Genomic DNA, 8,975 nt, shown 5'->3' with positions numbered 1-8,975 from the left:
CTCCTCCTCCTTCCTCCATGGTCGATTCTTCAAGATTGGCCGAATCATTTTTCTTGCAAGCACAAGAAAATGGTTCTTCTCTGAAGGCTTCATTCGTGCGATGAAAGAAGGATATGTTCGTGTGGATACCATAGAGGCGCGGACGCTTGGACGCGCTAAGATCTAAATCCAAAGAAAAAGGTTGCTGTCAGGATTGCGAAGGGCACGCAACAAAGGTATAATCCTATCATGTAGCTTAGCATAGATTATTGCCATGAAAATTGTTTCTTCCCTTCGCATGGATTCGCTGGATAAGAGGATCTAGTATTTTTTCCGCTGCGCTTTCGTGTGTTTAGCACTCTAGATCCCAACAGCTTGGGCCGGCAGAATTCAAGGGTGCTACGGACCCGCTTGTTGTAGAAGGGTGGATACGATCACTGGAGACGATCTACGACTCATGCAACTCATGAATGCTGATAAAGTCAGGTGTGCCATATTCATGCTGTGAGACAATGCCCGTATATGGTGGGAAGGTGCCTGTTCTTCATTAGATCTGACTACCATGACCTGGGATGGCTTCAAAGAAGTATTCTACAAAAAGTACTTCACCACCAACAGTAGGACTCGATTGGCAAGGGAATTCCTAGAGCTTTGGCAAGAAGACATGTCAGTGGATGACTATGTCAAGAAGTTTGAAAGGGGACGATACTTTATTCCCATGTATGCAGGGTAACCAGCTGAAGAACTGAAGCATTTCATAGAGGGGCTGAGAGCTGCAATTAGACATGATGTTAAACTGAGTCAAGTTACCATTTACAGAGAGGCGGTGTATCACGCTCTGATGTCCGAAAGGGATCGGAATGATATGATCAAAGAAGCACAGAATAAAAGAGCAAGATATCAAGGAAGAGATCAATAGGGACCCAATAGTAAGAAGCCTGCTCCTGCACAATTTCAAGGCAAGCAGCCACAGAAATAGGTCCAGCCACGACAGCGACCATGGGGTCCCGAACAAAAAATGGTACAATTCCCAAGGCTGAAGATAAAGTTTGATGCCTCAAGTGTGAGAAGGTTCTTGCAAGGCAATGTCTAATGGGTTCCGATGTTTGTTACCTATGCAAGAAGACGGGACATTTTGCTAGAGAATGCCCATAGCTCAAGGAGTTAACCAAAGGAAGGGTGTTTGCTATGACACAGGAGCAGGTGGATCTAGATTCGGCCATCATTACAGGTATGATTTTAGTCGCCAACTTACCTACTCATGCATTGATAGATTCTAGAGCTACTCACTCTTTTATATCTGTGGCGTTTATCGCAAAACTAGGCATGATACTCGATCGAATGACTAAGGGATACAGTGTTTCTTTACCGTCGGGAGATGAATTAACAGTAATAGTATGGTAAGGAATTGTCAGATGATGATGCAACACTATACAGTGTATGCTGAACTCATTATGTTGGAGATGGCAGACTTTGATGTGATTCTAGGAATGGATTGGTTGACACGGTATGAGGCAATCATTGATTGCAAACAACGAACAGTCAAATTGAAACTACACAATGATGAGTCCTTCGTTTTCAATGCGATCCCTAATCAGAAATGTCCGCACATCATCTCAGCATGCAAAGCTCAAGGGATGATGAGTAACGGGTGTAATGGATTCCTGGTCAGTATCATAGTCAAATCTGAAATGCGTAGGTCGAGCCTGGACGAGGTGGAGGTGGTACGGAACTTCCCCGAGATATTTCCAGACAATATCGTAAGATTGCCACCAGCTAGAGAGGTGGAATTTCGGATAGAACTAATACCTGGGACCACTCCAGTGTCAAAAGCCTCATACCAGTTGGCGCCCACAGAAATGAAAGAATTAAAGGAGCAACTACAGGAGCTACTAGACAAGGGTTTTATTCGACCAAGTGTGTCACCATGGGGAGCGTCAGTGTTGTTTGTGCGTAAGAATGATGGGATAATTGTTACTCTCCGCAAGTGTACGGAAATGTCGCAAGTAATATAAAAGATTATCGTATCCACAGGGACTGGAATAAGCACTAGAAATGTCTCAATGCGAATTAGCTAAACAACTATCCAATCGTTTCAAAAGCAAAGTAAAGGTAAACAAATCTAATATTAAAGATCAACAAACAAGAGTTTAGTGTTTTGGGTTATGATAAAGGAAGATTCTAGGAGTTTCAATTTCTTTGTAAGATTTCTTGAATGTAAATGGTTCACCAATTCTTATCCCTCAATTGCCAAACATGTAGAAAGTTGTCGGTTCCCTCTTGCAATAGACAACCGGCTAAGGACTGAGAAATGTATCTAAATAGGATTAATTAGACATGTACCTATGTTGTCCTTACACAGAAGTGCACCTATTACTATGCCTTCCTCGGATATCAACGTAGAAGCCCACGACTCATTAATCTATCAAGATACAAGGAGCTAATCATAAAATCCATCCTACTCTCTTGAATATCCCTATTTCCTCTTCAACATTATCTCTCAAACGTCCTTACACGGGCTTGCACCTGTCACGTGGATCCCTCGGATGATCGAGTGAGAGTTTATCTTTACAAAGTCCATAAGAAATCCAAACAATCAATCAAGAATGAGAATTAAGCACAAATCACCATCAATCATTCAAGATCTAATTGATATAAGCAAGATAATGTCATTGAAACAAGAAAATGGCAAATCCATAAGAGATTACATCAATCCATCATACAAATACTCCCTAAATCCTAGAATACAAGATCTACTCCATGAATCGAGGAAGAAAATCCGAAGAAATAGAGATTACAAGCATTCCTTGAATCCCCAATCCAAGAAAACAAGAAGAGGGGAAAAGATAAAACTTATCTACGAAGAAGCCTCGTCTTCGGATCCAATCCTCGCTCCGGAGTCGAAATCGTCGAGATCTCCCTTAGAATCGCCCAGAAATCCTCCCAAGAATGGGAGAAAACCACCAAATCTTGCTTTCTCCCAAAGGGGGAGAGATCCCCTTTCAATTCATGAAGAAGGGTTTAAATAGAGGAGGGAATCGGGCGCCACACGGCCGTGTGAGATTCACACGGCCATGTCCAGTTCCTTCTCTGCCAAAGCTGCACGGCCGTGTGACTCACACGGCCAGGACCCTTCTGCTCTCTGGAAATGCTACACGGCCGTGTGGTGCACACGGCCACAGCCTGCTTGGTTTCTGGAAACCTCACACGGCCGTGTAGATCCACACGGCCATGTAAGGCTTCTGCTCTGGTTGGCTTCAAATCTTGACACGGTCGTGTGAGGTTCACACGGCCATGTCATCTTCCTCTTCTGTTGGTGCCAAACTCCACACGGCCCGAGCTCCATACCAGTGCAGGGTCGTGTGAGGTACACGGCCTGGTGCTTTCTCCCTTTGTTTCCTCCAAGGCTTGCCCAAAGATGTAGATTCTTCACCAAATCGACTCCTGTGTACAAAAAATGCACAAAAAGCAGATCTCCGAACCAAAAGAGTAAATATGCTAAAAGGAAAGCTGGAAGTATAAAAATGCATAGATCAAGCATGCTCAAAGTATGTAAATGTGCGTAAAAACATGCATAAAAGAGTATATAATCTAGCACATCACACCCCTCTTAAACCTCTTGTCCTCGCCACATACTATCTAAATTCATATGTCCTACAACACATTCATAAAACCCAGTGCACTTTCCTAACTCTATCAAAAAGTTTCATTAACAAGCATGATCATGGAAACAAGTAAAGTATGGTTCAAGCATAAGAATCTTGTGCGCAGTGTAAAAGTAACTCAACACCCTTCAAGTTTCAATCCATGTCCTAGTCAAGTCGTCATCAAATTTGAATTCCTAATGTTTCCAGTGAAAGACAAGTAACCAGTGATAGGCACTTACTTACCATTCACTTGGTTCATATTTCTCAACTAACCCAAGGTCTCAAAGGTGTGCTCAATCTCAAGAGAAACTAAACAGTCATTTCCCCAGTAACCTAACTCGGTCTCAAAGGGGTGACTTGCTAGATTCCACTCATGACAACTGTTTTTTATATCCCTTATTGTTCATTTTTTTTTATAAGTATTTGCATTGTGCAAAACTTATTCACCAATGTACTTTTAGCACACATGTTGGGATATTTTGATTTTTCCAAATGAGCTTTAATGATTTGAGCCTCATCCAGTAACCAAAATGAAAGTTGAGAGATCACCATGGAAATCAAGTACTAAGCAAACAAGATGAATCATGACTATTTCAATGACATCAATTATTCAAGCATCAAGCACAAGTGTAGTGAAGATAAAATCCTTAAGGTTGAACCAAAACTAAAACTCATCACCATAAGATTCTTAGCTTATTAATGCTTCCCAAGATAGAAAAAAGAACTACACAAAGTTTACTAGTAGCATCATGCGAACATCATGAATCGAGACAATAATCGTGCTAACATTTCACTTGAATCCAAGAAAACATATAAGTGAAGATTTGATGTTCTCAAAATTTTTTTTTTGCCATGATTATTTCAAAAGCAAGCAAAATAAAGCAACAAGCAATGAAAATAAGAACCAACATGAAAAACTAATCAAAAACTAAAAACTGAAAACCAAACTAAACAATATATGACACCCCCCCAGACTTAAACTTTTCATCGTCCCGATGAAATCAGTATGGTGGAGGAGGTGGAGGTGGACGAGGGAAAGGAGGTCTACGACGTGGTTGGCCAATAGGAAAACTAGGAAAACCTGGAATCTCACCCAAGGATCTATGATACTCATATAAAGCATCAACTTGTTGGCTAGTAAGCGTCATACTCTGCATAAAATCTCTCATCCTAGCCTGATCAGTATCATAATCCTGCACAAACTCAGCCACTTGACCTTGAAAATTCCTCGTAAACTGAAAATGATTTTGTACCTCCCTAAACTGATCATCAGATAAAGAGAAGCGCCCTTCCAACATTTTTCGTTGGGAATCTTGCTTCTCATGAAGTGATTCTAGAGACGTACGAAAATCTGAAAAATCAAACCTAGAAGATCCCGTGCCATATGCAAAAGAATGCCTAGCAGGCTCCATAAAACTAGAAGGCTGCGTATGTCCAGATGACGAGGGTTCATTATGTGGCTCAGTGTCTCCAGGTATAGAAGGGTTATCCTCAAAATCTAACTCAGAAATTACCCAATTAGCCCGGTTACGAATAGTAGTTCGTTCAGGAAAAGGAAGGGGTAAAGGAGAACCACTCCTCCTAGGAAACGCGAAACCATTCTCATCCCGAACGATCATTTTCATAGCAAGACATGTATCAATGTCAATCATGTCATTACCATGAATTATTTCCAACCCATCAACATCAAGATTTAAATTACAAGCTATTCGGGTAATCAAACCACCAAAAACAATTGATCCCGATGATGCCCTAGCCGATCTCAATAAGGTTTGAACAAAATGAAAACCAGAGTCAAATTCAACCTTATAAAGCATAGCCCATAAAGCATAAAGCTCTATCTTCTTAACCACCCCATCACTCTCTCCCCTACCAAAAATAGTTTTACTCATGACTCTATGTAGATACCTAAAGATGGGGTTTTGCATATGGGAGGCCTTAGCTCTTGAAGGCTCATAAGGTTGATCTAACCCAGTTATTGCATTCCAAAAATGATTCCAATTAAACCTTGGATCAAACCTACGAGGGCTACCGGTGGTTATTCCAAAACAAGAATTAAAGTCACTAAATGCCCATAGAAATTCTTGATTCATTAATCTAAAAGAGATTTTTCCAAAATAATCATCTTCATTAGTAAAATGGACATCCAATGAACTTAAAAATTCCAAAACAAGACGAGGATATGTAGGCAAATGTGTGTACATAATATCACTCCAATCCAAAAACCCAATCATCAAATCTACATCTTCCCTAATTCCAAGCATATCAAGAACAGTTGGGTCCATATATCTAGTACACACTATCTTTCTATTGACAAGAATTGCAAATCTAGTTACTTGATCATCATTTCTGAACACAATATTGAATTCATTGTCATTACCTTCGTTGCGTGAAGTCCTTTTGCCTTTGCCCTTCACTGGTTGTTTTCCTTTGTCTCTTGATGGCTCCTTCTCTTTGTCTCCACTAGATCCACCACCTCCTTTGCGTAATCTCTTCAAAATATTGGACATCTTGATGAGTTTAGATAGGGGAAGAATTATCTAGAGTTGTGGAACTTCAAAGAACAAAACTTCAAAGAACAAAAGATCTTAGGTTAAGAGAACAAAAGTCCAAGTCTTAGAGAGGAGGAGAATCGGATCTAAAAGATCTTGAGAGATTAGAGAGGAGTTTTTAAGAAATTGGGAGAGAAAGATATGTTTTGGAGAGTTGGGGGTGTGCGAAACACGGCCAAGATATGGCCGTGTGAGGTAGGAGGTAGACTTTAATAGTTCTCCTACACGGACCGTGTAGATCTACACGGCCTCCCCATCTTTCCTCTCGGGATTCTTTGCACGGGCCGTGTAGATCCACACGGCCTCCCCCTCTTCCTTCTCTGGATTCCTCGCACGGACACGGCCTCTCCATTTTTCCTCTCGGGATTCTTTGCACGGCCGTGTCTATGACACGGCCTATACCTTTTTCTCCTCGGGAGATCCCACACGGCCGTGTCTGGATGACACGGCCCAAACACTTCCATTCTCTGCAACCTTTGCCTGGCCGTGTATAGCACACGGCCTGACTCTATTTTGCACCTAACCTGAAAACAAAATCAAAAGAATGCATCAAACTAAAAGAAATTACAATACAAATCAAAACTAACAAAAAAAACCCTTGGGTTGCCTCCCAAGAAGCGTTTGTTTAAGGTCTTTAGCTCGACCAAACTTAATCATTCGCTCCTTTTCCTCGCCCTTGGAGGACAGATATACTTTTCGTTTCTGTTGGGAGATCTTCTCCCAACATCTTCCACCACATTGTCTCCTTCATTTGGTGGCCTTCCATGAGGATGGAAATTTCATTCCTCAAGTTTATAAATGCTTGTCCTGCTGCAAGCATTTAAAAGAGACGAGACATGGTTAGAGATATTAGATAAATTATATTCCAACTTTTCCTTACTAATTACCAAAGAAAGCTTATGATTTTTGACATCAATTATAACTCCAGCTGTAGCAAGGAAAGGTCTTCCTAATATGATAGGAATCTTAGGGTCCTCTTCCATGTCCAACACAACAAAATCTGTGGGAATAACGTTCCCATCCACCTCTACCGGCACATCCTCTATAATACCCAAAGGGTACCTGCAGGAATGATCGGCAAGTTGAAGTGCCATAGTAGTAAGTTTAATGTTTTTGAGACCTAATTTATTACAAATTGAATAGGGAATGAGGCTAACACTCGCCCCCAAATCACAAAAAGCTTTTTCAAAAAATTCTTTTCCTATGTTGCAAGGAATATAAAAGCTCCCTGGGTCCTTCAGTTTTGGAGAAGTGTTCTTCTCAAAAATAGCACTACATTCCTCACTAAGCGCAATGGTCTCGACCTCTCCTCTTCTTCTCTTATTTGACATGAGATCCTTCAGAAATTTGGCAAATCTAGGCATTTGTAGAATAGCATCAATAAGAGGTACCTCTACACAAATTTCCTTAACCTTTTCTAGAAACTTGCCAAATTCTTCATCCTTCTTGAGCATTGTAAGTCTCTGAGGAAAAGGGACAGCTTTGCTCTGATGGTTCAGTGGAAGAGTCTCTTCAACCTCAATGGTACTCTCCTCATTAGCTTGAATCTGATTCGGTATAGAAGGAGGGAGCTCTTCTTCTTTTTGTATCCCTTTTGAAGCAGTCACTTGGGAGTCTCCCAAGGTCCGTCCGCTCCTAAGCTCAATCCTGTTGCAATGCTCCATAGGATTCACATCAGGTTTTCCTGGAAGTTGTCCTGGTGCTCTGGATGATGAGGCAGCTAGTTGGGCAATTTGACTATCCTGAATCTTTTGATGCTTTTCAGAATTATTCATTCTCTGAATGAGCTTTGCTATATCTTGCTTCATTTTATTCTGAGTTGAGATAATTTCTTCAAGCATCTTTTCAACATTTGACTTTGGTAAGCCTTGAGAAGATAGATGTTGAAAATTTTGTTGCCCAGCTTGAAAATTTGGTCTTGCCCCCATAGATGGTCCTTGATCTTGATTATTTCTGTAAGAAAAATTTGGATGACTCTTCCATCCAGGGTTATAAGTATTTGAGTATGGGTTGTTCTGCCTTTGATTGTAACTCATGATTGCATCACATTGTTCAAGTTGATTGATTTGTGCAGTGATAGCTCCCAATGGACATGAGTCATTTGAATGCTCTGAACTCCCACATACTTCACAAGATGTACTAATAGCATTGACCATATTAGCACTAGTCCCCATATTCTCAAATTTCTTTGTAAAAGCGTCCAATTTTGCAGACAAAAGAGTGACTGCATCTACATCAAACTTCCCTGATGCTTTAATTGTTTGGTTTACAGAGGAATAGCCACCACTTCTTTCATTTGCCCATTGATGATGATTTTGTGCCACACTTTCAATGATTTCTTCGGCTTCATCTAAGCTTTTGTTCATAAGTGCCCCTCAAGCAGTTGAATCAAGGGACACTTTGGTATGATAATTGATACCATTGTAAAAAGTGTGCAACGCTAACCATCTTTCCAACCCATGATGTGGGCATTGTCTGAGCATACTATTATATCTATCCCATGCTTCAAAAAGAGATTCCGAGTCAGTTTGCTTGAAGCTTGCAATTAAATTCCTCATAAGAGCTGTTTTGCTTGGTGGATAGAACTTATCAAGAAACTGTTGCTCACACTGCTCCCAAGTGGTGATGCTATTAGGGGCCAAAGAATTCAGTCATTGCTTTGCCCTATCTCTTAAAGAAAACCCAAATAATAATAATCTAACTGCATCTGAAGGAACTCCATTCATTTTCATGGTACCACATATTTCATAAAAGACCTCTAAGTGTTGATTAGGGTCCTCATGAGGTCCTCCACCAA

At 40.8% G+C, this 8,975-nt stretch overlaps 1 non-coding gene across 1 annotated transcript; it reads left to right on the top strand.

Annotated features, from left to right (window-relative positions):
* The first annotated feature begins 8,632 nt into the window (after positions 1-8,632).
* LOC121994869 lies at positions 8,633-8,739 on the top strand. The gene has a single exon (XR_006115813.1). It is a non-coding gene; the product is annotated as a small nucleolar RNA R71 (small nucleolar RNA).
* Positions 8,740-8,975: the final 236 nt, after the last annotated feature.

Source organism: Zingiber officinale, chromosome 1B, assembly GCF_018446385.1.
Source record: "Zingiber officinale cultivar Zhangliang chromosome 1B, Zo_v1.1, whole genome shotgun sequence".
NCBI lineage: Eukaryota > Viridiplantae > Streptophyta > Magnoliopsida > Zingiberales > Zingiberaceae > Zingiber > Zingiber officinale.
Note: the sequence above shows the minus strand (reverse complement) of the source record. Positions and strands in the feature narration are given on the sequence as shown.